This window comes from Chlorocebus sabaeus, chromosome 7, assembly GCF_047675955.1.
Source record: "Chlorocebus sabaeus isolate Y175 chromosome 7, mChlSab1.0.hap1, whole genome shotgun sequence".
Lineage (NCBI taxonomy): Eukaryota > Metazoa > Chordata > Mammalia > Primates > Cercopithecidae > Chlorocebus > Chlorocebus sabaeus.
This window is the reverse complement of record NC_132910.1, coordinates 102815529-102843360: the sequence shown is the minus strand read 5'-3', so window position 1 is coordinate 102843360 and position 27832 is coordinate 102815529.

The following is a 27832-nucleotide window of genomic DNA, read 5'->3' as shown; positions in this document are numbered from 1 at the left end:
TGAGAAGGATTCTGAAATCTTATTTGGGCACTCAGAAAGGAATGCCACAATTGATTAGTGATGTCTGCCATGGGAAAGGAGAGAGAAGGAGCAACATTGTGCTATCCTTGACCAAGATGATGGCCAAAGAGTAGGAAGGTGTGGAAGAAAAGAAGAATGAATCGATTTCTAGAAATGCACAATTAATTGGCAGAATTTCTAAGTCAGTGTTATCCAGACTTTCATCCTTCAAAGCCTACTTCCTATATTCTCCATGAAAACAACAACACATCATACATTTTTATAATTTGTTTGCTTGCCTATTTCCCCACAGCTCAGACTTCCCTCTCACTGTCACCTTCAATCTTGTGAATTCCTTAAAAATTCCCTCTGGTCCCTGGATGTTCCTTATTTTCTTTCTGCCCACCTCAAATTTCATAGTATATGAGGGTAAGATTTTTATTAACCAGTGTTATTTTTATTTCATTATTTGATATTTGTTGACTGTGCTTTATCTGTTTTCACAAGCTAGATTTTGTCATCCTTGGGTAGTGAGGCCCTAGAAAGAATGAACCTTGCCAAGTGCTGTTCTGTGAACAACATCATAGAGTGGCTGCTGTGGTGCTCCACCCCAATCTCCTTTTCCAGTCCCAGGGCACTCGTTTCCCCAGACACTAGGAGTGTTGGTGGCTGACAGTTCTTAGTGCCATGATGAAGGGTGGCAGCTTCTCCACACAGCCATTAGCCAAGATGGTGACTTGGATAGAGAGACTGGCATGGGTTCAGCACATCCTGTTGGATTGAAGCTCAGCTTCACAGGTTCTAGTTTGTCCTGCATTCCCCACTTCACTTCCATCTTCCCTTCTGATGGCCTGTCCTGCAGACTTCAGGCTTGAGCACCAGACACAGAAACAAAAGACTCAGATAAACTATATAACCAGCTCCAATGATTGCATGGGTCATGTCCCTTCAACAAGTAAATTTCCCATTCTGTCTGTCTATCTATCTATCTATCTATCCATCCATCCATCCATCCATGTATCTATCTACCTGCCTACCTATGTATCTATTGATCCATCCCTCCATTTTTCCATTTACCTTCCCATCTGAATGGTTCTCTTGTGACCAAACTCTGGTTGATGCAGTCACCTTGCAGTAATTTCCTCCCATCTGAAGGAAGCTGTTGACCCTAAGGTGACAAGCCCTCCCCACATCCAATAACTAGTTGACATGGGGTTATAGAGACCTGGAGCTCTTGTTTCAGGGTAGGACAGCTCTATAGGGACTTTTAGGTCTTGAGCTCACTGTGGGGCTAGCTGAGGTCTCATTATGACTGCATCACTATCCAACTTCTCCCTGTGCCCAGACTTGATTCCTCCACTTTCTCCTCTTCCTCTCTGCCCTGCTGCAGGGATTGAGTCCCAGGGCACTCCCAGTAAATTTCCTGCAGGCGAACTCTTCCTTTGAGTCTTATTCCTAGGGAACTCAACTAAAGACACAATTTAGTATCATTCATTTCAGTCTGGCAAACTTTTATTTCGCATGTTTTTGGAGCTGGCACTGTGTGGAAACTCGAAGTACAAAGATGTGTGATACCCAGTTACTCCTCCCAGAGAACATATAATAGTGTAGACAGAAACATGGTCAGGTGATTTCAAGACCTGGGCATGTCCAGAAAGCTGCAGTGGTAGCCTATAGCCTATACAATTCAAGAAGGACTTCCTAGTATGCCTGACGTGAGTCTTGGATGAGTAAATGTTTTTCTGGTGAGGTGGGAAGTGCACTCCAGACAGAGGAGACAGCATGAACAAGGATGTGGGTCCTGAAAGGGCACAGAGAGCACACCTTGGTGTCACAAGAGAGTCAAGTGTGAGAGCTGGAACTTGCACATTATTTTATGGTCAATGGAGAACCATGGAAAGAGTTTCCGCAGAGGACTGGCATGGTCAGATTTGTGTTTCAGAAACATCAGTCCGGTGACTTGAAGGGGAACGTGGTTGTATTAGTCTGAGTTCTCCAAAAAGACAAAACCAGTAGGATATACAAGAGGGGATTCATTAGGGAATTGATGCAAAGAGGAAGGGAAGCCCTATAATAGGCTGTCTGCAAAGACCAGAGCAGCCAGTAGCGTGGCTCAGTCCAAGTCGTGACTCAGTCCAAGTCCAAGTCTGGGAGGATCAGAACCACAAAAGAAGACGGTAAAGCCCCCAGCTGAGGCTGAAGGCCTGAGACCCTCTGAGAGGTTGCTGGTGCAAGTCCCAGAGTCTGAAAGCCAAAGAACCTGCAGTCTGATGTTCAACGGTAAGAGAAGAAAAGGCATCCCACACCAGAAGGAAGAGAGAGAGAGAGAGAGAGAGAGAGAGAGAGAGAGAGAGAGAGGTCTGTTCTCTTCTGCCTGTTCCAATTGGGCCCCCTGCCGATGGGAGGGTGCCTGCCCACATTGAGGGCGCGTCTTCCTCTCTGAATCCACTGACTCACTCTTCAGTCTCCCCTGGAAACGCTGTCACAGTCACACCCAGGAGCCACGTTTCACCAGCCATCTAGCCATCCCTCAATTCAGGCACATGGACATCTACAATTAACCATCACAGCCGTGAATGTGGTGGGTTCGCACTCCGTGTCTATTCCAAACTTCTCCTAGGGAGCCTTCCTCTATCGCAGTTCTGCAGCAGCTAGAAAGCTCCAAACTACACCTTTAGGGTGTAATTTGGGTTTTGGACATGATTTAGGTTTTATCAATCAGAAATATTTTCCTGGGATTTGGAAGGTGGAAGCGAGGCGGCACTCCTGGGGGTTCTACTGGTCCCCTCGCTCATAGAGGTGCTGGGTTTTTCTGCCGTGGTTTCATGAGCACAGTTGCTTTGAATCATGGCTGTTTCCTAATTGCCATGGCTTTCTGAGCACGCTGGCATCTGATTATGGCAATGGAGGCATGGTTCTGGAGCTGGCAGCTCAAGCAGAAGCTGCTTTGTTTGGCACGCAGCTTCCGGATTATAAAAGAGGCAGTAGATCCCATGCACTCAGGTTCTGCAATGTGGCTCTCAAAGCCATTTTGAAAAGCTCCACCTGTTTCTTCAGCTTTTCCAGCACTTCTGTAAGCCATTTAATGCCTTATAACAAATCACCATCTACTTAAACTGGATAGAGTGAATTCTGTTATCTGCAACTGAATCCTGATCAATACCAATGCCAAGACTAAAGGCAGAGAGACCTGTTGCAAAGCTGTTACAAATGTCCAGGCAGATGATAAACAGGGTTATGGGGATAGGGAGGAAGAGAGGCATTAGAAAAATGTGGAGGAGGTAAAATTAGTAGCACTCGGTGATTAATTAGGTGTCAAGAATGGGAAGTTAGAAGAGTAATTGCTAGAATGACTCAGTTTTCTGTGCAGATAACTCAGATCAAATTTTAGGGGAGAAGCAACTTGGGGGTAGGATGCAAAAATGAAGAGTTCAGGTACCTAGGGGATGTCCAAGTAATTTTTCTCCTGTTTCATAATTAAATTAGCCATAACTGCACATGTAATTGTGTAATTATTTATTACTATTGATTTCTTCCCTGAATCTATGAATTCTACAAAAGTAGGAACCACATATGCTTATTCATTCCTGGCACAGTCTCTGGCAAAGAATAGGTTAGGTGTTCAACAGACATTTGTTGAATGTGGAATAAGTGAGTTGGAGAATAAAAATTGTAATGATCGTAGTCAGCATTATCAAGATGAGCAGTCTCAGGCACTGCTGCTATGAATAGCTATTAGACACTTGGCAAAATTGTGCTTTTTTGATAATGATGATGGCGATGTTGATGATTAAGATGATAATATGTTAGATCAGAAACATCTTTATGGTTGGAAAACCAAGCCAGAGGTATGGAATTTTATCAGCATTCTTCTAAAACCCAGAAAAAATAGGCCGGAATCTCCTACTTCCATCAAATTGTACTTCTGTTACATATTCATTAAGTGACAGCCATGTGGTAGGCCTATTAGGAAGTTCTCCCAGGTGTTTTGCACAGGAAAAGGCTGCTGTTGATCTGTCATATACTCAGTGAAATTGCCAGCTCTTGTAAATCAAAGCCAAAGTTGACTCCAGCGACTCAGAGAAAAGCACGCCGTCAGCCAGACTGATTCCTGCAGCTGCTCACAGGGCGAGGCAGCAACTGGATTATTATCTGCAACACGATCATGAAGCCAGGCTATGCTTGGGGCGGGGTTCCCCTCCTGGTTTTGTGCAGTCATTACTGTACTGTGTCCGCTGTGCATATGCTACTTCCTACATGTGTGCACAGGAGGCAATCATCTTACCCGCCAGACCCAACGCCCCTTGTAAAACTACTTATTATGCCTCCTTACCTGCCTGAAGTGAAATTCAGAGATAATATAACCTAGATGCATACATAAGTGCAAATAAATCAGTATCTCTTAACTGTAATAGCTAAGAGAGATACGATTGAAACTTACGATAAGATGATGTGTGCCTCAGCATGTGAATGACCGCACTACTAGACATGAGGAAGTGCTCCAATGCTTGGACCCATATGAAATCCCCATGACTGTGACAGCTGCAAATGTAGACTCCTAAGGGTACGTTATAATTTGAAACAATCCTTTAATAAAGTTCCAGCGCCATAAAGAAAATTCTTCCCTTGATTTACACAGTGGTGACGTTCTTTGGAAATTCAGTGTATGTTAAAGTAAATAAACCAAAATAAAACCCCGAAACAAACAAAAAGACCAAAATGTTTGTTAAGGTTCTAGATGATTAAAAACAGGTTTTTCACCTACATATTGTCCAGAGGGATAAACGGAGTTGTGTGGGACTCAGGCAATTCTTGACCATGAGGACTGCCCTGGGCAGTAGCTTACTAAATGCCAGTAGTCACTTAATCATTGTGATGACCAGAAAACTGCTCTCCCAAATTTTCAAATGCCTCTTTGCGCACAGTGACAACCACACTGAGAACCCCATTATTCCAGCCAGAGTTTCCCTATCAGATCACTCCATTGAGCAACCCGCCCACTTAAGAAAATATAGAGCCAGGGGACTGGAGTTAAGGTTTGGGAGGGCAACAGGAAGCTACTATGGTTTTGAAACTGTCATCCACCCACAAGGGTCAGCATAATGGAAGTTTGCTCAGCACTCATTTTGCAAGGATTCAGTGCTAAAGAAAAAACTCATAAACAAATAGCAATGGAAGTTCAACAGCCTTCATCTCTTTTGGTTACCTGGAGTTTATACCTGGGATAGTAGTTCAGCCTAATGGCTTGAAGTCATTATCTGGTTAGAAGTGTTCAGTAAAAAGGACCAGGCACAGTGGTTCACGCCTGTAATCCCAGCACTTTGGAAGGCAGAGGCGGGCGGATCACTTGAGGTCAGGAGTTCGAGACTGGCCTGGCCAACATGGCGAAACCCCTGTCTCTACTAAAAACACAAAAATTAGCTGGGCGTGGTGGCTCATGCCTGTAATCCCATGTACTCAGGGGGCTGAGGCAGGAGAATCACTTGAACCTGGGAGACAGAGGTGGCAGTGAGCTGAGATTGTGCCACTGCACCCTAGCCTGGGTGACAGTAAGACTCCATCCCCAAAACAGAAGTATTTGGTAAAAAGGATCTTTTAAAAAACAATACTGAAGATCAGGGAGTAACTACCTCAGTTTGAATCCCGTTGTCACTCACTAGCTGTGTGATCTTGGGCAAGTTACTTAACATCTCAGTGCCTCACAATAGTAATAGTGTTTCTGTTACATACTGTCGAATACATCATAGTGTTCTTATGAGGACTGAGTGACTTCATATTCGTATTAGAATAGTGTCTGGCACACAGAGTAAATACATCATATGGTCATGTTAAAATAGCCTAATACATACATTTTAAAAACAATGAAAAAGTCTCATTCCTATAAAAAGTATTTACACAAATGAAGTATGATAAGCAATAAAAAGGAAGACAGATAAATAATACCACAATTAAAAAGATGGTGCAGGCCGGGCGTGGTGGCTCAAGCCTGTAATCCCAGCACTTTGGGAGGCTGAGACGGGCGGATCACGAGGTCAGGAGATCGAGAGCATCCTGGCTAACACGGTGAAACCCCGTCTCTACTAAAAAAAAAATTACAAAAAAACTAGCCGGGCGAGGTGGCGGGCACCTGTAGTCCCAGCTACTCGGGAGGCTGAGGCAGGAGAATGGCGTAAACCCGGGAGGCAGAGCTTGCAGTGAGCTGAGATCCGGCCACTGCACTCCAGCCTGGGCGACAGAGCCAGACTCCGTCTCAAAAAAAAAAAAAAAAAAAAAAAAAAAAAAAAGGTGGTGCAAAGTCATTCAAGACTGATTGTCAAATGGATATGGTAGTAATTTGAGAAATTTGAAGGAAAGATGGGTCTCAGTGCGCTGATCTGGGGATGCCACACAGGGAAGGAAAGTCTTAGAGTGAGTCCCAAGGGACAGCAGTAATCTGTACTGGTGAAACGAGGTGGGTACCAGCCTGAACCACCCAGGCCTTGGGAAATAGAACCATCATAAGAGGCCTGGAGACTAGTTGGGGACTGGATTATGACAGACCAGCCCTCAGCCCAGGGGGCTGCAAGAAGTCTCACTCCTATCCCTGTTTCTCTACATCCTGTTAGGGAACTATTTTTATCCTTACACTTTTTCTTTATGGCAATATCAGTACATATTTCTAATTCCCCACTTTTCTTACAGAAAAGATAGCTTTCTACATATCCTATTATTTGTTTGCTTCTCACTTTAGAAAACATCCTGGGACTTTTTCCATATTGGCATTCAGAGAACTTCTTCAGTTTTTCTTTGACTGCTGCATAGTATTTTGCTGTATGCTGCACCATAATTTATTTAAATAGCCCCCCATCAATGAATATTTGGGTTGCTTCCAGTCTTTTGCTGTTACATTGCTGTAATAAATAACCTTGTGCATATGTCAGGTGTGCTGAGTGGATTCCCAGAAGCAGGACTGCTGGGTGAATGGGTGAATGTTTCTGCAATTTTGGTAGCTATTGCCAGGTTCCTCTCATGAAGTAGTAGCATGATTTTGCATTCTCACCAACCATGTGTAAGGATGTCTGTCCCCACAGTCTCACCAACAGAGGATGGTGGTAAACTTTTGATTTTCTGCTAATCTGGAAGATGGGAAACTGTATTTTACCGTGGTTTTTCATTTGCATGTATCTTGTTGCCAGTGAGGTTGTGAACCTCCTCGTGTATTTAAAGACCATTTGCATTTGTCTTCAGTGTCATGTTCCTGGCTCATTTTTTCTATTGAATTTTTGGGATTTTTTCTAGTTGTAGAAAATTTTTATTAAGGAGATTAATGAATTGAAAATATGTTAACCCTTTTGCCTTTTTATGGTTTTGACATTATTTTAAAGAACTACAGTTCATCCTTAAACAACGCAAGTTTGAACACGTGTATGCACTTTTACAAGGGTTTTTTTCCATAGCAGTTACAACGAGTGTACCTGTCCCTCCTGCCTCCCCTTCCACCTCCTCTACCTCTTCTGTCTCTTACCATTCTTGGGACAGCTAGACCACCTCCTTCTCTTCCTCCTCTTCCTCCTCTTCCTCAGCCTGCTCAGTGTGAACACAGTAAGGATGAAAACCTTTATGATGATCCACTTACACTTGATGAAAAGTAAATATATTTTTCTTATGACTTTCCTATAACATTTTCTTTTCTCTAACTTACTTTATTGTAAGCACACAGTATATAATACATATAAAAATTATGTTATATTGTTATATATAATACATAAAACATACAAATCAATCAAATGTTTATGTTCCTGGGAAAGCATCTGGTCAAAAGTAGGCTATTAGTACTTAAGTTTCGGGGAAGTCAAAAGTTGTATGCAGATTTTTGACTACATGGGGTGTTGGTGTTCCCAATCCCTGCATTGTTCAAGGGTCAACTGTAATAACTTACTAAAATCATGTATCCAATATGTTAATATTGACTTAATAAATATATTCATTTAATAAATACATTGAATATATTTAAAATATATTCAAAAAATATATTCAAGGGAATCCCAAAATTTCAATATATTTAAAATCTATTCAATGCATAAAAATATAAGTACATTTAATATACTAAAATTTATTTAATAAATATATTGAATTCTATGCCAGCTATTGATGATAAAAATAAATAATTTAAGGGGGATTCTCTTCAAAAGTAACTAGTGCAGAAGATGAGCTCAAAATCTGATCTGGTACAAGGAATGATAACAATATTTGACACTTGCCCTTTACAGTTTACAAGTTACTTTCACAATTATTATCTTTTAAGTAACTCATAGATAACTTTTAAGGTTGTATTAATTGTTTGTTTTGCTGTAGTGAAAGAAAACTGAAAATAACATTGCCTTAAGCAAAACAAAATGTTTCTGTCTTATATACGTTTAGATGAGAGGTATAGGGCTGGTATTAGGCTCCATGGTGACAGATATGTAGGCTTTTTATGTAACCTCAACCTCATGGCCTAAAATAGTGACATCTATGGTCCAGACAGCAGGACGGGAGAGCAGCAATGAATAAGACAGCAAATGTACATGCTTACTATCGCTTAAAGACAGTTCCAGCTGCTACAAGACCTTTCCATTTATACCAAGTTGGCCAGAGCTCAGTCACATGGCCACATCTATTTGCAAGGAAGGTTAGAATTATTCTGGGTTGCCGGGTGCCAGCTAAAGATGGTTGACAGGGGAGCATTTATTACAAATGGAGAGGGGATACTGGGGTTCAATCAGAACTTTCTTCCAGAAAAGTACATAGAAAAGGCATCATTATACTCATTATAAAAGGGGAGGCAAGGACAAGTATTTTCCTGTTAAAGATGTTTAATTGAGCACATCTCCTTCCTCCTGATACCTCACAAAAAGAATAGTAAATGGGGAAAAGGCATGAACCCCTAACAGTAAAGAGATGAAGAAGGGGCTCTATCAGTGGATGAGTGGTTTTAGCAAATTTCTGACAATCAAAAAGTGCAAGTGGGAAATTTTATGGGGTTGCAATAGAGGATGAAGTCAATCTGCCTCACAGAATTTGGGAAAGGTTCTGGGTCTGAGTTGTCAGGCAAGGCAGAGGGGAGGACTGAGTACTGGAACTAAAAAGAGAGATTGATTAAAGGTCCGTATATAAAACAATTGCCCTCCCTCCCCCCATACAGAATGCATGAGAGCCAGGAAATTACCACCATTTCTAAAAAGCTTCATTTTTCTCTGAAGAAATTATACAAATGGTCTGGAAAAAGCTGGGACAGCTGGTGTGACTATTGATACTGCAGAAACAGTCCTTTTTATCCTTTCTTTTAGAAATCTCCAGAGCAAGAGTCAGTTTCCTGCCTACCCATACTAAAGCAGAGTCTACCAGGCCACAAGTTCTATCCATGTATCCAGAACTACTAATTCTTAACTCCTTATTCTTATCAATAGACAATTCTGAGTATAGTCTATTGAATATCAATAGACAATCAAAGTTTAAAAACCTTGAAAATGTCACCCTAAAGAAATAGAAATAATTTAAGAATAGAAGAGAACTTAAAAATAAAATTCAAAAATATCTTCAGAGTAAAGTGACCATGTAATTAATTTATTATCTAACCTGGAACAATTCTGAGAATGATATGGGGATCTACTAATAATTATTCCAGGACAATAGACATAAACCATGACTGTCCCCTACAAATCAAGATATACAATCACCCTATTTCAGAAAGATTTAAAGGTATTTTATTCATAAATGAACACGGGATGCTAACAAAAAGAAACAGAAGAGGTGACATTGCAGCTGCTATCATAGAAACACAAAGGATCATAAAAGATTACCATGAACAACTATACACCAACAAATTGGAATACCTAGGAGAAATGGATAAATTCCAACAAACATATAACCTATGAAGACTGAGTCAAAAAGAAACAGAAAATTTGAACAGACCAATAAAACTAAGGAGATTAAATCAGTAATAAAAAGTCTCTGATCAAAGAAAAGTCCAGGTTGGGCATGGGGTACACACCTGTAATCCAACCTACTCAGGAGACTAAGGGAGGATAGTCACTTGAGTCCAGAAATTCAAAAGCAGCCCAGACGTCATAGCAAGACCCAATCTCAAATTTTAAAAAAAAGAAGAGAGAAGAAGACAAAAGCCCAAAACCTGACTGGCTTTAGTGACTGGCTTTCCAAACATTTAAAGAACTAAAAACAACCCTTCTCAAACTCTTCCAGAAAACTCAAAGATGAGATAATACTTCCAACTTCGTTTTATGAGGCCATCCTTACCCAAATACAAAAGCCAGAGTTGGATATTACAAGAAAAGAAAATTACAGGCCAATATTCCTGATGAGCACAGGTGTAAAAATCCTCAACAAAATACTAGCAAACAAAATTCAACAGCACATCAAAAAGATCATTCATCATAAATTCAGTGGGATTTATTTCAAGCATGCAAGGATGGTTCAATATACACAAATCTATAAATGTGATCTACCACATTAGCAGAATGAAGGATAAAAACTGTATGATCATCTCAATAGATGTAGCAAAAACATTTGACAAAATTAAACTCCACTCATGATAAAAACTCTCAGTAAATTAGGTATATAAGGAAAGTACCTCAACACAATAAAAAGCCATATATAACAAACCCATAGCTAAAATGATACTCAATAGTGAAAAGTTGAAAGCTTTTATTCTAAGATTAGGAACCAGACATGGAGGCCCAGTCTTGTCACTTCTGTTCAACATAATGTTAAAAGTCCCACCCAGAGCAATTTAGGCAAGAAAAAGAAATAAAAGCATACAAATTGGAAAGGAAAAAATTAAATTGTCCCTGTTTGCAGAAGGCATGATCTTATATATACAAAACCCTAAAGACTCTGCAAAAAACCCTGTTAAAATTAATAAATGAATTCAAATTTGCAGGATAAAAAATCAACATAAAAATCAGCAGTATTTTATACACTAACAGCAAATTATCCAAAAGAGAAATCAAGAAAAGAATCCCATTTACAATGGCTACAAAAAAACATATTTAGAAATAAACTTGACCAAGGAAGTACAAGGACTGTACACTAAAGACTAGAAAATTGATGAAAGAGAAATTAGGGTTCCAAGATGGCCGAATAGGAACAGCTCCAGTCTACAGCTCCCAGTGTGAGCGACACAGAAGATGGGTGATTTCTGCATTTCCAACTGAGGTACCAGGTTCATCTCACTGGGGCTTGTTGGACAGTGGGTGCAGGACAGCAGGGTGAGGCATCACCTTACCTGGGAAGCGCAAAGGGTTAGGGAATTCCATTTCCTAGCCAAGAGAAGCTGTGACAGACGGCGCCTGGAAAATTGGGTCACTCCCACCCTAATACTGCGCTTTTCCAATGGTCTTAACAAATGGCATACCAGGAGATTATATCCTGCACCTGGCTCAGAGGGTCCCAAACCCATGGAGCCTCACTCATTGCTAGCACAGCAGTCTGAGATTGAACTGCAAGGTGGCAGTGAGGCTGGGGGAGGGGCACCCACTATTGCTGAGACTTGAGTAGGTAAACAAAGTGGGCAGGAAGCTCCAACTGGGTGAAGCCCACTGCAGCTCAAGGAGGCCTGCCTGCCTCTGTAGACTCCACCTCTGGGAGCAGGGCATAGCCGAATAAAAGGCAGCAGAAACCTTTGTAGACTTAAATGTCCCTGTCTGACAGCTTTGAAGAGAGCAGTGTTTCTCCCAGCATGGAGTTTGAGATCTGAGAACGATAAGACTGTCTCCTAAAGTGGGTCCCTGACCCTTGAATAGCCTAACTAGGAGGCACCCTCCAGTAGGGGCAGACTGACACCTCACATGGCCAGGTACCCCTCTGAGACAAAACTTCCAGAGGAATGATCAGGCAGCAACATCTGCTGTTCAGCAATATTCACTGTTCTGCAGCCTCCACTGCTGATACCCAGGCAAACAGGGTCTGGAGTGGACCTCCAGCAAACTCCAACAGACCTGCAGCTGAGGGTCCTGACTGTTAGAAGGAAAACTAACAAACAAAAAGGACATCCACACCAAAACCCCATCCATACGTCACCATCATCAGAGACTAAAGGTAGATAAAACCACAAAGATGGGGAAAAAACAGAACAGAAAAGCTGAAAATTCTAAAATCAGAGCACCTCTCCCCCTGCAAAGGAACACAGCACCTCACCAGCAACGAGACAAAACTGGACAGAGAATGACTTTGACGAGTTGAGAGAAGAAGGCTTCAGACGATCAAATGTCTCTGAGCTAAAGGAGGAAGTTCGAACCCATCGCAAAGAAGCTAAAAACCTTGAGAAAAGATTAGACAAATGGCTAAGTAGAATAACCAGTGTAGAGAAGTCCTTAAATGACCTGATGGAGCTGAAAACTACGGCATGAGAACTACGTGATGCATGCACAAGCTTCAGTAGCCGATTCAATCAACTGGAAGAAAGGGTATCAGTGATTGAAGATCAAATGAATGAAATGAAGTGAGAAGAGAAGTTTGGAGAAAAAAGAGTAAAAAGTAACGAACAAAGCCTCCAAGAAATATGGGACTATGTGAAAAGACCAAATCTATATCTGATTGGTGTACCTGAAAGTGATGGGGAGAATGGAACCAAGTTGGAAAACACTCTGCAGGATATTATCCAGGAGAACTTCCCCAACCTAGCAAGACAGGCCAACATTCAAACTCAGGAAATACAGAGAACGCCACAAGATACTCCTCGAGAAGAGCAACTCCAAGACACATAATTGTCAGATTCCCCAAACCTGAAATGAAGGAAAAAATGTTAAGGGCAGCCAGAGAGAAAGGTCGGGTTGCCCACAAAGGGAAGCCCATCAGACTAACAGCAGATCTCTTGGCAGAAACTCTACAAGCCAGAAGAGAGTGGGGGCCAATATTCAACATTCTTAAAGAAAAGAATTTTCAACCCAGAATTTCATATCCAGCCAAACTAAGCTTCATAAGTGAAGGAGAAATAAAATCCTTTACAGACAAGCAAATGCTGATAGATTTTTGTCATCACCAGGCCTGCCCTACAAGCGCTCCTGCAGGAAGCACTAAACATGGAAAGGAATGACTGGTACCAGCCACTGCAAAAACATGCCAAATTGCAAAGACCATCAATGCTAGGAAGAGACTGCATCAACTAATGAGCAAAATAACCAGCTAACATCATAATGACAGGATCAAATTCACACATAACAATATTAACCTTAAATGTAAATGGACTAAATGCTCCAATTAAAAGACACAGACTTGCAAATTGGATAGAGTCAAGATCCATCAGTGTACTGTATTCAGGAAACCCATCTCACATGCAAAGACACACATAGGCTCAAAATAAGGGGAAGGAGGAAGATCTACCAAGTAAATGGAAAACAAAAAAAGGCAGGGGTTTCAATCCTAGTCTCTGATAAATAGACTTTAAACCAACAGAGATCAAAAGAGACAAAGAAGGCCATTACATAATGGTAAAGGGATCAATTCAACAAGAAGAGCTAACTATCCTAAATATATATGCACCCAATACAGGAGCACCCAGATTCATAAAGCAAGCCCTTAGAGACCTACAAAGAGACTTAGACTCCCACACAATAATAATGGGAGCCTTCAACACTCCACTGTCAACATTAGACAGATCAACGAGACAGAAAGTTAACAAGGGTATCCAGGAATTGAACTCAGCTCTGCACCAAGCAGACCTAATAGACATCTACAGAAATCTCCACCCAAAATCAACAGAATATACACTCTTCTTAGCACCACATCACACTTATTCCAAAATTGACCACATAATTGGAAGTAAAGCACTCCTTAGCAAATGTAAAAGAACAGAAATTATAACAAACTGTCTCTCAGACCACAGTGCAATCAAACTAGAACTCAGGATTAAGAAACTCACTCAAAACTGCTCAACTACATGGAAACTGAACAACCTGCTCCTGAATGACTACTGGGTACATAACAAAATGAAGGTAGAAATAAAGATGTTCTTTGAAACCAATGAGAACAAAGACACAACATACCAGAATCTCTGGGGCACATTTAAAACAGTGTGTAGAGGGAAATTTATAGCACTAAATGCCCACAAGAGAAAGCAGGAAAGATCTAAAATTGACACCCTAACATCACAATTAAAAGAACTAGAGAAGCAAGAGCAAACACATTCAAAAGCTAGCAGAAGGCAAGACATAACTAAGATCAGAGCAGAACTGAAGAGACACAAAAAAACCCTTCAAAAAATCAATGAATCCAGGAGCCGGTTTTTTGAAAAGATCAACAAAATTGATAGACTGCTAGCAAGAGTAATGAAGAAGAAAAGAGAGAAGAATCAAATAGACGCAATAAAAAATGATAAAGGGGATATCACCACCAATTCCACAGAAATACAAACTACCATCAGAGAATACTATAAACACCTCTACATAAAACAAAAAATACTAGAAAATCTAGAAGAAATGGATAAATTTCTGGACACATACACCTTCCCAAGACTAAACCAGGAAGAAGTTGGTCTCAGTAACAGGCTCTGAAATTGAGGCAATAATTAATAGCTTACCAACCAAAAGTCCAGGACAAGATGGATTCACAGCTGAATTCTACCAGAGGTACAAGGAGGAGCTGGTACCATTCCTTCTGAAACTATTCCAATCAATAGAAAAAGAGGGAATCCTCCGTAACTCATTTTATGAGGCCAACATCATCCTGATACCAAAGTCTGGCAGAGATATAACAAAAAAAAGAGAATTTTAGACCTGATGAACGTCGATGAACGTCGATGCAAAAATCCTCAATAAAATACTGGCAAACCGAATCCAGCAACACATCAAAAAGCTTATCCACCATGATCAGGTGGCTTCATCCCTGGGATGCAAGGCTGGTTCAACACACGCAAATCAATAAATGTAATCCAGCATATAAACAGAACCAAAGACAAAAACCACATGATTATCTCGATAGATGCAGAAAAGGCCTTTGACAAAATTCAACAGCCCTTCATGCTAAAAACTCTCAATAAATTAGGTATTGATGGGACGTATCTCAAAATAATAAGAGCTGTTTATGACAAACCCACAGCCAATATCATACTGAATGGGCAAAAACTGGAAGCATTCCCTTTGAAAACTGGCACAAGGCAGGGATGCCCTCTCTCACCACTCCTATTCAACATAGTGTTGGAAGTTCTGGCCAGGGCAATCAGGCAGGAGAAAGAAATAAAGGGTACTCAATTAGGAAAAGAGGAAGTCAAATTGTCCCTGTTTGCAGATAACATGATTGTATATTTAGAAAACCCCATTGTCTCAGCCCAAAATCTCCTTAAGCTGATAAGCAACTTCAGCAAAGTCTCAGGATACAAAATCAATGTGTAAAAATCACAAGCATTCTTATACACCAATAACAGACAAACAGAGCCAAATCATGAATGAACTCCCGTTCACAATTGCTTCAGAGAATAAAATACCTAGGAATCCAACTTACAAGGGACGTGAAGGACCTCTTCAAGGAAAACTACAAACCACTGCTCAACGAAATAAAAGAGGACACAAACAAATGGAAGAACATTCCATGCTCATGGATAGGAAGAATCAATATCGTGAAAATGGCCATACTGCCCAAGGTAATTTATAGATTCAATGCCATCCCCATCAAGCTACTAATGACTTTCTTCACAGTATTGAAAAAAACTACTTTAAAGTTCATATTGAACCAAAAAAGAGCTGCATTGCCAAGTCAAACCTAAGCCAAAAGAATAAAGCTGGAGGCATCATGCTACCTGACTTAACACTATACTACAAGCCTACAGTAACCAAAACAGCATGGTACTGGTACCAAAACAGAGATATAGACCAATGGAACAAAACAGAACCCTCAGAAATAATACCACACATCTACAACCATCTGATCTTTGACAAACCTGACAAAAACAAGTAATGGGGAAAGGATTCCCAGTCTAACAAATGGTGCTGGGAAAACTGGCCAGCCATATGTGGAAAGCTGAAACTGGATCCCTTCCTTACACCTTATAAAAATTAATTCAAGATGGATTAAAAACTGAAATGTTAGACCTAAAACCATAAAAACCCTAGAAGAAAACCTAGGCAATACCATTCAGGACATAGGCATGGGCAAGGACTTTGAGTCTAAAACACCAAAAGCAATGGTAACAAAAGCCAAAATTGACAAATGGGATCTAATTAAACTAAAGAGCTTCTGCACAGCAAAAGAAACTACCATCAGAGTGAACAGGCAACCTACAGAATGGGAAAACATTTTTGCAATCTACTCATCTGGCAAAGGGCTAATATCCAAAATCTACAAAGAACTCAAATAAATTTACAAGAAAAAAACAAACAATCCCATCAAAAAGTGGGCAAAGGATATGAACAGACAATACTCAAAAGAAGACATTTATGCAGCCCACAGACACATGAAAAAATGCTCATTATCATTGGCCATCAGAGAAATGCAAATCAAAACCACAATAAGATACCATTTCACACCAGTTGGAATGGCAATCATTAAAAAGTCAGGAAACAACGGATGCTGGAGAGGATGTGGAGAAATAGGAACACTTTTACACTGTTGGTGGTACTGTAAACTAGTTCAACCATTGTGGAAGACAGTGTGGCAATTCCTCAAGGATCTAGAACTGGAAATACCATATGACCCAGCAATCCCATTACTGGGTATATACCAAAAGGATTATAAATCATGTTGCTATAAAGACACATGCACACGTATGTTTATTGCAGTGCTATTCACAATAGCAAAGACTTGGAATCAACCCAAATGTCCATCAATGATAGACTGGATTAAGAAAATGTGGCACATATACACCATGGAATACTATGCAGCCATAAAAAAGGATGAGTTCATGTCCTTTGCAGGGACATGGATGAAGCTGGAAACCATCATTCTCAGCAAACTATCACAAGGACAAAAAACCAAACACCACATGTTCTCACTCATAGGTGGGAATTGAACAATGAAAACACTTGGACACAGAGAGGGGAATATCACACACCGGGACGTGTTGTGGGGTGGGGGGATGGGGGAGGGATAGCATTCGGAGATATACCTAATGTAAATGACGAGTTAATGGGTGCAGCACAGCAACATGGCACATGTATACATATGTAACAAACCTGCATGTTGTGTGCATGTACCCTAGAAGTTAAAGTATAATAAAACATTTTTTTAAATTAAAGAAATTTTATAAAAGAAAATTGATGAAAGAAATTAAAGAAGACACAAATAAATGGCAAGATATCCTGTGTTCATGAATTGGAATAATTAATATTGTTAAAATGTCCATACTACCCAAAGTGATCTACAAATTCAATGCAATCCCTATCAAAATTCTAATGACTTTTTTTTTTACAGAAATGTGTAAAAATGCTAAAGTCCTTTGACTCCCAAATAGCCAAAGCAATCTCGAGCAAAAAGAACAAAGCTGGAAATAACACACTACCTGACTTCAAAATATATTACAAAGCTATAGTAACCAACACTGTTTGGTACTGGCAAAAAACAGACACATAGAGCAATCGAACACAATAGAGAGCCTAGAAATAAACCCACATATTTGCAGTCAATTGATTTTCAACAAAAGTACCAAGAACACACAATAGGGTAAGGATAGTCTCTTCAAAAAATAGTGTTGGGACAATTGGACATTCTCATGCAGAGGAATAAAATTAGACCTTTATTCACACCATATCTAAAAGCCAACTCAAAATGTATTAAAGGCTTAAATGTGTGACCTGAAACTATAAACTCTTAGGAAAAAAAAATATAGGATAAAAGCTTTATGATATTAATATTATCCCAAAAGCAAAGGCAACAAAACTGAAAATAGACAAATAAGATTACATCAAACTAAAAAGCTTCTGCACAGCCAAGGAAACAATCAACAGAGTGAAGAGACAATCTATCGACTGGGAGAAAATATTTACAAATCATACATCTGATAATGAGTTAATATCCAAAATATACAAAGAACTCAAATAATAACAAGAAAACAAATAACTTGATTTTTAAAAAATGGACTGGCACAGACATTTCTCAAAAGAACACATCCAAATGGCCAATAGGTATATGAAAAATTGCTCATCACTCATCATCAGATAAATGCAAATTAAAACCACAATGAGATATCACTTCATACCTGTTAAAATGGCCATTATCAAAAACACAAAAGATGGCCAGGTGCAGTGGCTCATGCCTGTAAGCCCAGCACTTTGGGAGGCCAAGGCAGATGGATCACTGGAGGTCAGGAGTTCAAGACCAGCCTGTCCAACATGGTGAAACCCTGTCTCTATGAAAAATACAAAAACTAGCTGGGTGTGGTGGCAGGTGCCTGTAATCCCAGCTGCTCAGGAGGCTGAGGTAGAGAATCACCTGAATCTGGGAGATGGAGTTTGCAGTGAGCTGAGGTAGTACCACTGCACTCCAGCCTGGATGATAGGGTGAGACTCTGTCACAAAAAAAAAAAAACAAAAACAAAAACAAAAAAAGGTAAGTGCTGGCAAGGGTGGGGAGAAAAAAGGAACCCTTGCACACTGTTGGTGGGAATGTAAATTAGTACTACCACTACAGAAAACAGTATGGAGATTTTTCAAAACATTAAAAATAGAACTATCATATGATCCAACAATCTCACTACTGGGTATACGTCCAAAGGAAATTAAATCAGTACGTCAAAGAGATATATACACTCCCATATACATTGCAGCATTATTCATAATAGCCAAAGGAGTTCAAGACCAGCCTGGCCAAGCCAAAATATGGAATCAACCTGAAATACTATTCAGCCTTAAAGAAGGAGGAAATCTGTCATTTGCAACAACATGGGTAAACCTGGAGGACATTATGTTAAGTGAAATAAGTCAGACACAAGAAAACAAATAGTGCATGATCTCACATGTAGCACCTAAAAGTGACATCAAAAACATGTATATAATATTGTCTTATCCCAAGGCAAGTGAAAACTTTCAACAGACGAAAAATGACTAGCTAGAGTTTTCATATCTGAAAATGGTGATAATAATCATTTAGGTTTGTTGTGAGAAATAAACTAGTTTATGTAAGTAAAATATATAAAATCGTCCCTGGCACACAGAAATCAATGTTAGCAATTATGTTTATTATGACTAACAGCAAGACATATCAGACAAAAAGATATTTCTATAATGTGTGCCCTGTTTTCCCCAAATTTCATTCAGATTTTAAAAAGCCTCACACACCACATTTTCATCTGTTTTGTTTCTTGGAGATTTGATGTGTGATTATTTGATTTTGTCTTTTCTATATTTTCTGACTATACTGTTTATATTCCTGTTTCATTTCAGTTTTATGTTGCTGATGTTTTAGTTTACGTCTGCCTGTTAGTGCAGGCAGATTTTTAGGTATCATGTTCTGCTCTTAGAGGTAAAAATAAAAAGTATGCTATCCACCAGAAAAAAAAATCAAAATAATTAGTACTTTTTCTTATTGCCATTAACAGGTTTATAATTTTCCTTAGCATTTATGCCTAAGGAAGGACCATTTGTGATATTTAAACACTTATCTGGTACAGCATCACCAACCAACCAGAGCAGACAGAACTGCACAGAATGGGCACTGTCCTTAAATCCCAGTAAGCCTCTCTCTGTCTTGTTTCCCAGCTGAAGATCAGTCCTGACAAAAAGAATCTGAGAGGAGAAAAACAGACTTTTCTTTCTTCTTAGGAGTTTTAGATAGGCTTTCTTTTCCCCTATCCCTGAGTAACTCCATTGTCAATTATTTCTTCCAAAATAGTCATAGGAGTTGGAAATCATTAGTAATGAAGTAGTGATTGCCATTTCTAAATTTTCAGATATTCTACCTTCTGGTATTATTTGGTTCCCTGCCACATTTCCATGGAAGTGAGAGATAATCAAGCCAGTGGCATGCATATTGGCTCAGAGAGGGACAGAAAGAATAAAATAAAATAAAATAAAATAATCAGAAACCAGAACAGAATTCTCAGAAATTTAAAAAAAAAGATTGCAAAGTTTATATAAATAATGGAATAAAAAGTCGAGGAAAATCTTCCAGAACATAGAGGAAAAAGAGAGAAAGATCAAAATTATGAAGAAAACAGGCACAAAAGACCAATCTTGGCATTGACTTTGAAGAATTGGCATCTGACGACTTTTGGGAGTACAAAACAGAGAACAATGAAAACCAAAGGGAATGTAATCAAGGAAATAATAGAAGAAAAGTCTCAGAACTTTCAAAATACAAGGGCTGCCAAATTCCCAGCAAGAAAAGAAAAAGAAATAGTTATTCTGCTAAGACACCTTCACTGTGGAATTTCAGAACACCAGGAATCAGAAGATTCTAAGAGGTTCTAAAGGAAAAAAAGTAAGTTCCTTGCAAAGGAAAGATAATCAGAGTGGTATCACATTTCTAATTCACAATGCACAGATGCCAAAATGCAGTACAATAAAGTCTTTAAAAGTTTTGAAAGCAAATTATTAATAGAATTCTGTATCAAACTAAACAAACATTTAAGTGTGAGTGCACAATACAGTTTCAGATGGTCAAGAATGAAGTTAACTCCTACATACCTTCAAGAATGAAGTTAACTCCTATATACCTTTTCTGAGGAAGTTACTTGAGTGGATCAACCCTAGAAAAACTAAGGCAAAATCCCAGACAATGGAAGGTTTAAAAAAAATAATAAAAGAAATAATATAATTCATCCAGGAAATTCCTGATTCCCTATTGTCAGTTGACCTAGCAAGCAATTAGTCTGAAATAAAACACAATGTCAATGGAATCCAAGAAGAATGAAATGAATTTCCAGGACTACAAAGAATGAATCAAAGCTGAATGTGATAATGAAGTATATGTCTCTTCTATCAATAAAAACAACAACAAAACAATCAGAAATTTCACGGAAAAAAAAAGTGTACAAATAAGTCAGTCCAAATAGAAACTAAACTAAAATGTGGCATTTTTCTGAGCAATGGATGAGTAGGAGAAAGAAGACTATTTGTTCCTGATGCTAGAAACATTTTGCATTGAGGTCATAACATTGGAACTACGGAGAAGAAATGTAATCACGGCACATTGCTTAGCTCTGTAATTAACAATATTTACAAAGTCATAATGTGACCACTGTTTTCTGGTTTTCAATTTTTAGAATCAACCTATAAACAAAGCAGGGGAAACTTAATTGTGGTTACAGAGTATCTAGAATTTGGGAGGTAGAATAGTAGAGAGGTAGAGGAAAGAGACATAATGCTTCTGTCTTCATCTTACAAAATTAGGAACCAAAGGTATCATTGACTGTTGATGAAACAACAGTTAGAGGTTTGTCTACAGTTACAACTGTAACTCAGAAACTAAAATAGCCAGAACTTTCAAAACTTGCAAGAGAGTGGGGGACATGAATTAAAACTTTATCTACCCTAAAAGGAAGTGGGTAGATAATGTCTACCAAGGTTGTTGATCAAGACATAGCCAATGTAAACATACCATTTGGAGATGGAGTAAGAAACCACAAGTGCTAAAAACAGAAACTGTTTAAAGGCTGTCTTCTGTGGGAAGCAAAATAAGGATGGGGAGACAAGGAGCAAGAAGACTGTTTCTTTACATTATGAAACCTCTGGATGATTTGACATTTTAATCAGGTGCATGAATCATTCTGATAAAACTTAAATTTAAGTCTTGGAAACCCATTTCATAGCCATGTAAATACAAAAGTTGGTCACAAAATAAATGACATATTCATATTAAAGTGAGAGAAAGTAGGGGCTCAGATAGGTGAGGTGAATCATCCCAGCTCACACTGGCCTGTGGATGGTAAGGGGCAGAGTTGGGATTTGAACCCAGTTCTTCCAAGACTGAGTGCAGTGCCTGATTCACAGAGCCTTGGTGAAGGTCAAGGAAATCCAAGTGAGAAAGTGCGTTGTGAGCTGTGAAGCACAGTGCAAAGGTTGAGCACTATTTCAACTATTCCATCTGCCTGTACTCACCAGTTACCTACAAGTACTTATTCACTTCACTCCTGTTTGAGATTCTGATGGAATCCAACTGTTGTCAGATGACCTAGCAAGCAGTTAGTCTGAATTAAAACAGAATATCAACGGAATCCAAGAAGAATGGAATGAATTCCCAGAGTATGAAAAATGAGTAGAAGCTGAATGTAATAATGAAGGTATACGTCTCTTCCATCAACAAAAACAACAATGAAGCAATCAGAAACTCCAGGAAAAACAAAAAAAATTATACAAATAAGTCATACTCTAAATAGAAACTAAACTAAAATGTGGCATTTTTCTGAGCAAACATAAATAGCCCATGTGACAGGTAGATGTGCCCTTTACATGCTTGAAATGTCCTAGGGTATAGTTTCTAAAAAATGCATTGTAAATGCAACAGCATTTAAAATGAGTATGAGGCATCTTTGAAGAAAAGGAAAGAAGTCAAACCTTCTGCATAGTGAACAGTCTTTTTGTGATAGGAGCACTCAGCTCCAGTGTATCCAGATGCACACGTGCTTGCACTGTGTTTTCTGAAGCATCTTGTTCACCCTACTACGGGCTAGTGAAATGGAGCGGTGCTGTCTCAAGGCCTCCCTCTTGTCTTCTCCTTGACTTGTCTGACTTACCTTCCTTTGCTTCTCTACCTTAAGACTTCAGCTGCTTGTATTTTGGGGGCTGATTTCTGTCCACTTGACCTGGGTTAGTGATCTAGTCCCATTACCTTTCCAGAACTATTCACTCCTGAACAGTGATTATGTGCCCACTGAGCTAACCACTGCAGCTCTATGACAAAGACACCGTCTCTCTGCCCTCCAGGGATTTAGGGTGGAAGGGAGGTATTACCAACAATGCAAGGACCTTCCTTTTCTACACATCTTTTCCAGGTAAGGGACTGAACTGCCCCAGCTTCAGTCCTGGGCCTCACACAGACTGAACCTCCTCTTTCCCTCCTCCTCCTGAAAGGAACTAGCAGAGGCAAGCGGACTTTGAGTTTCTCATTTGCCCTTAGGTGGTTTTGCCTATTAAAGGGGATAGTTCTCATGGTGGACCCAGCTTCTTATCTGAATTCATGGATCCCTGGTTATGCAAGGAAGATTAGAATATTGCAAACTTCTACTTCCAAGGAGGGGCTTGAAAGAAAGCCTCAAATACTATAATCTGGAAACATAAATCAAATATGTACAGCCATTTACGTAACTAGGAGGCCATTAGGGAAGAAACACATATGTTCCTCTGGGATGTAACATGCAATGACCTAGGTGAGCACTGAGAGAGAAAATACAGACTGGCAACGTTTAAGTTCAGGGGTACAGGGTACAGAGCCAAAGAGGCCCTTGCTGCCTCCTCTTCCCAACTATTGACAGAACTTGATATAGTTTTGAATGTTGGGCTTGATTTAGATCAAATCAGCCTGGAGGTAAGCAAACTTGGCACACTAGTGGGGAGATGGACCGAACTGGTCAGACCACTTATCTGTGGTAGAAAGTGGTTGGGTATGTGGGCGATTGTGGTGGAAAGGGCTGTCCCAGCCTTCACTCAGTGTTAATATGAATCCTGAGCAGGGAATCATTTTTCTTTAAGATCTCCCTTGAGAAGCCCTGCAAGTTGCCATGAGAACTAGTGGAAAATGAGGAATATTCTGGTTAAGGGTCCCCAGTCATCCAGGAGGCTATCAAGTTTCCAGAATACTGGGTGTCCATGTGTGCACAGCATCTACAATTCTAGACTGAATAATGAACTCATGCATATACAAACTATAATTTTCCACATGTATAGATAGATGCTGTTATGATTACTAAAATACAAATAATGTTAAAGCATTACTCAATTGACAGTAACACTTTATCATTATGTGGTTTCTAAAAGAACATTAAAAAATACAGCCATATGTATGCCTGCAGTCCCAGCTACTTGGGAAGCTGAGGCGGGAGAATCACTTCAGCCCAGGATTTCAAGGCTGCAGTGAGTTACGTTCGTGCCACTGCACTCCAGCCTGGGTGACAGAGTGAGACTCTATCACTTAAAAAAGAAAAAGAAAGAAAGAAAGAAAAGTAAAACAAACAAACATAAAACAGCCCTAAGTCTTTTATCTGCTCCCCCAGCTCCTAATCAGGCTTCCATAGATCCGTGTTTCCCTTCAGAGTACTTAACACAGTTTATTATTGTATTTCTATGTGCATGACTGTGTGTTTCATGTCTGTCTCTCCCACTAGACTATAAGCTTCATGAGGGCAAGAACTGCTTCTGTTTTTCTCATAAATTATATATCCAACCTTTAGACACATGACTGATACATAGTAAGTGCTCAGTAAGTATTTGTTAAGCAAATGAATGAGGTGGTGAGCTTGAAGGAGGGTGTCCAATAAGTTTTTTGATGGTTAAAAAGTTTGAGGCAATAATCTGGTTATTTTATAAATATAACTGAGATCCAGAAGAGCCAAGAGACTAACCAAAGAGACATGTTGGTTCATTACAAATATGGGAGCAATCCCAGCTCGGTGTTCTTTCCAATATTATTGTCAATGTCTAATAGCATTTTTTTTTTTTGAGCCTATACATATGTAACGTAGTGCTAGGGATGATAGAAAGCAGAACAGTGAAGGCTCAACCTGTTTGATGATTACAGTCTAAAAGAGTGGCTGGGTGCAGTGGCTCACGCCTGTAATCCCAACACTTTGGGAGGCCGTGGTGGGTGGGTCACGACGTCAGGAGATCAAGACCAGTGTGGCTAACATGGTGAAACCCTGTCTCTACTAAAAACACAAAAAAAGTAGCTGGGCGTGGTGGTGCGCACCTGTAGTCCCAGCTACTCTGGAGGCTGAGGCAGGAGAATCACTTGAACCCAGGAGGCGGAGGTTGCAGTGAGCCAAGATCACGCCACTGCACTCCAGCCTGGATAATAGAGTGAGATTCTATCTCAAAAAAAAAAAAAAAAAAAAAAGAATGAGTGTCTGGTGGCTATGTTACGCAGCATCTTGTATGTTGATTGACATTTTCTTTGAATGATTTACTATAAACTATATACTTAGTTCTCTGGGGTGTATAATGGTGTCAATTGCAAACAACAAGTTACTAAAAAGAGGAGAATCTATTTTCTGCAGCCCCCTCCCCACTCCATATGCCTCTAGTCCCTTCCTGAACCTTAAGTTAGACAGTGCTATGTATGAAATGCCAGTCACTGGGGAGAACAGTTCTAGGTGCTATGGGGGAAATACACAGGACTTAACAGGCACAGTATCCACTTTAGAGACAAAACCAAGAAAGTCTACATTTATTTTCCTCTGTAGCTAGAATTCTTTCTCTCCAGTGATCTGTTTTGGGCATTTGGCAGCTGCAGAGTTGACCTGCAAATAAATTCAACTACATTCACAGTTCCTAAAAATGACTGTGACCAGTTTACTCATATAGGTGAGAAGAAAATATTTTCAGAGAGAACAAAGGCACATAACAAAAAGCTGCATAAAATAAGGAGAAAAGGGTTGATACTGTATAAATCCAACCCCAATTCTTGGGTATTACGAAGCTACAGTCAGTGGGTTAGGAAGGAAAATCTCAACACGCAGCCTCCATGGGACCCTGCCAGCAGCCTGTGAGGCACACCCCTGCCCTTCTCCAATGATTGTCCATTGCCATTGCTTGACAAGGAATATTTAAAAGCTCTAATGCTACCCCTGATCAATTGGGACTTTCGGTGCTGGAAAATAGGGTGACCATATTTCAACCAGGAAAAAAAAAAAAAAAAAAAAAAAAAAACATGTTTTAAATAAAATTTCCTCTCCCTTTGATTGTTAACAGCAACAGGATCCCTAAAAAGACTTCAGGTCACTTAGTTTAGCATACTTGGAGAAAGCCTTGGGAAAGGGAGTGGTATCAATAATTGGGCTGCTTGTGAGGGTGAAGGTCTTGCTTACCCAGCTATAGGCTTCAATAATTCTTCTTTCTGAAAGGCTATTCAGCCTTATCTCACTCTGCTCTGTGCCAGAAGCTATACTGGTCATTTTACCTGTGATAACCCATTTATTCTACCCAGCCATCTAGTGAGAGGCTTACCATTCTTTTCATCTTGTAGATTTAAGAATAAACAGGTTCAAAAATGCTAAAGTTCCTCACCCAAGGTCACACAGCTAGTACAGAATGGAGGTAAGACTTGAAGCCATAATCTTATCCAGTATTACAAAGCTAAGGTCTACTCACAGGCAAGAATTGTGTGTACATCTAGAGAGAAACCCTTCTATCCACCATGACAAGGTAGCACTATAACAGACGTTGGGGGGCACATGAGCTTCTCACTGAGGAGCCCCAGGGGTACTCTTCCAGGTAGAGCCCTGCCTTGGCTCTTCTGCAGGAGAAAGCAGATCCTGACAGACACACGAGGTCCACTCTTCAGACCTTTCTGTGGAGCTGCAATATGTTTTGTTGCATGTTTCCCGAATTATTTGTAACGGGCAGCTGCGCTAAGTCAGAATCTCAGAGGTGTTTCTGGGATTCCAGACAGGGTGGGGGCTGCCACCCTGCTCTCTGGCTGGGAATAATACAACTTACAAATGTGGAGCATCTGGGGAATTTAGGAGCTAAAAAGAGAAGCTTCTGGAGGGAAGTGGCTAAGATTCTTGGGCCTTCATGGTGTCAGGGAACAGTTTCAAGGATGTTTTGCTTTTGCCATTGAGCTAATAATAAAGTAGCCATCTATTGACAGTTACTGTAGGCTCCAGGTACTGTGCAAAGGACCTTTGACGGGTATTAAATTCATACATTCCATCAGTTCCAGTAGCATTTAATCATGAGCCATTTAATCATGGCTCAACCATGCTGAGAGCTGGTTGAGGGTGCCAGGGATCGGCACCCACGTTTTACAGATGAGGAAATGGAGGCTCCAGGATAATAACTTGCCCAAGTTTTCATAGCTTTAAGGCCAAGTGAGGATTCAGACCCAGGCTATTTGAAGCAAACTTCATGTTTTTAACAACAATATGCTGCCTCTAATGAATTTATTAGGACGCTAATGAATATAGTAGACAGGCTTTTCTCCATGCTATACCCTACCCACCAAATGTTTGGCCAATTAAAATAGTTGAGTTCACTTATAAGGGGAATGGGAAAACAGCATTTGGGCTTGTCCCAGTTACATGAATTAATTCTGTCTTGGGGTTCTGATGGCAGCATACACCAAAGAGCCCAGAATCCCATGATGAAATTATATCGTTAAAGCCCTCGGCAGCTTAGCTATTATTTTATGTAAAATACATGCATAGCTTCTGAGAATCCGTTTCCACCAGCAAACAGAATGAATATATATGTGTGTGTGTGTGTGTGTGTGTGTATGTATACACATTACTAATGACAGGATTCTCGGCTATCATGCCGTTATTTATGTGACATTATTGATAGGAATGTTGCTTGTTTGGAATCTGGAAGGTAAATAGAGTTTCAAATTTCAATCCTCTATCGTGGAAAATAATAACCTTGGTGCATGGCCATGCAAATTAAGGAACTCTGAAACCTCAAGCCTCCAATCACACCACTCCAGACACCAACATTCCAAACACGTCTCTCTCCCCAAAGAGAGCCGGGTTCATGCCACAGAATCTTTCCAGAGCCAGCATCAAAGGCTGTGTGAGGTTCAGTATTTGGGACCTCTCCTTGCAGTCGCAGTCCCAACGTGGGGTGGGGTCAGCGAGGGCAAATAGCTAAATAGTTTTCTCCAAAACGCCATAGTTGGAATTCCCTCTCCTGGCCCGGGCTCCTTGCGTCCCCTCCCCGGCTGCCACACACTTCCTAGCGGCGCGGAGTCCTCTGGGCCCAGCGCCTGGCGGGCCTCATCC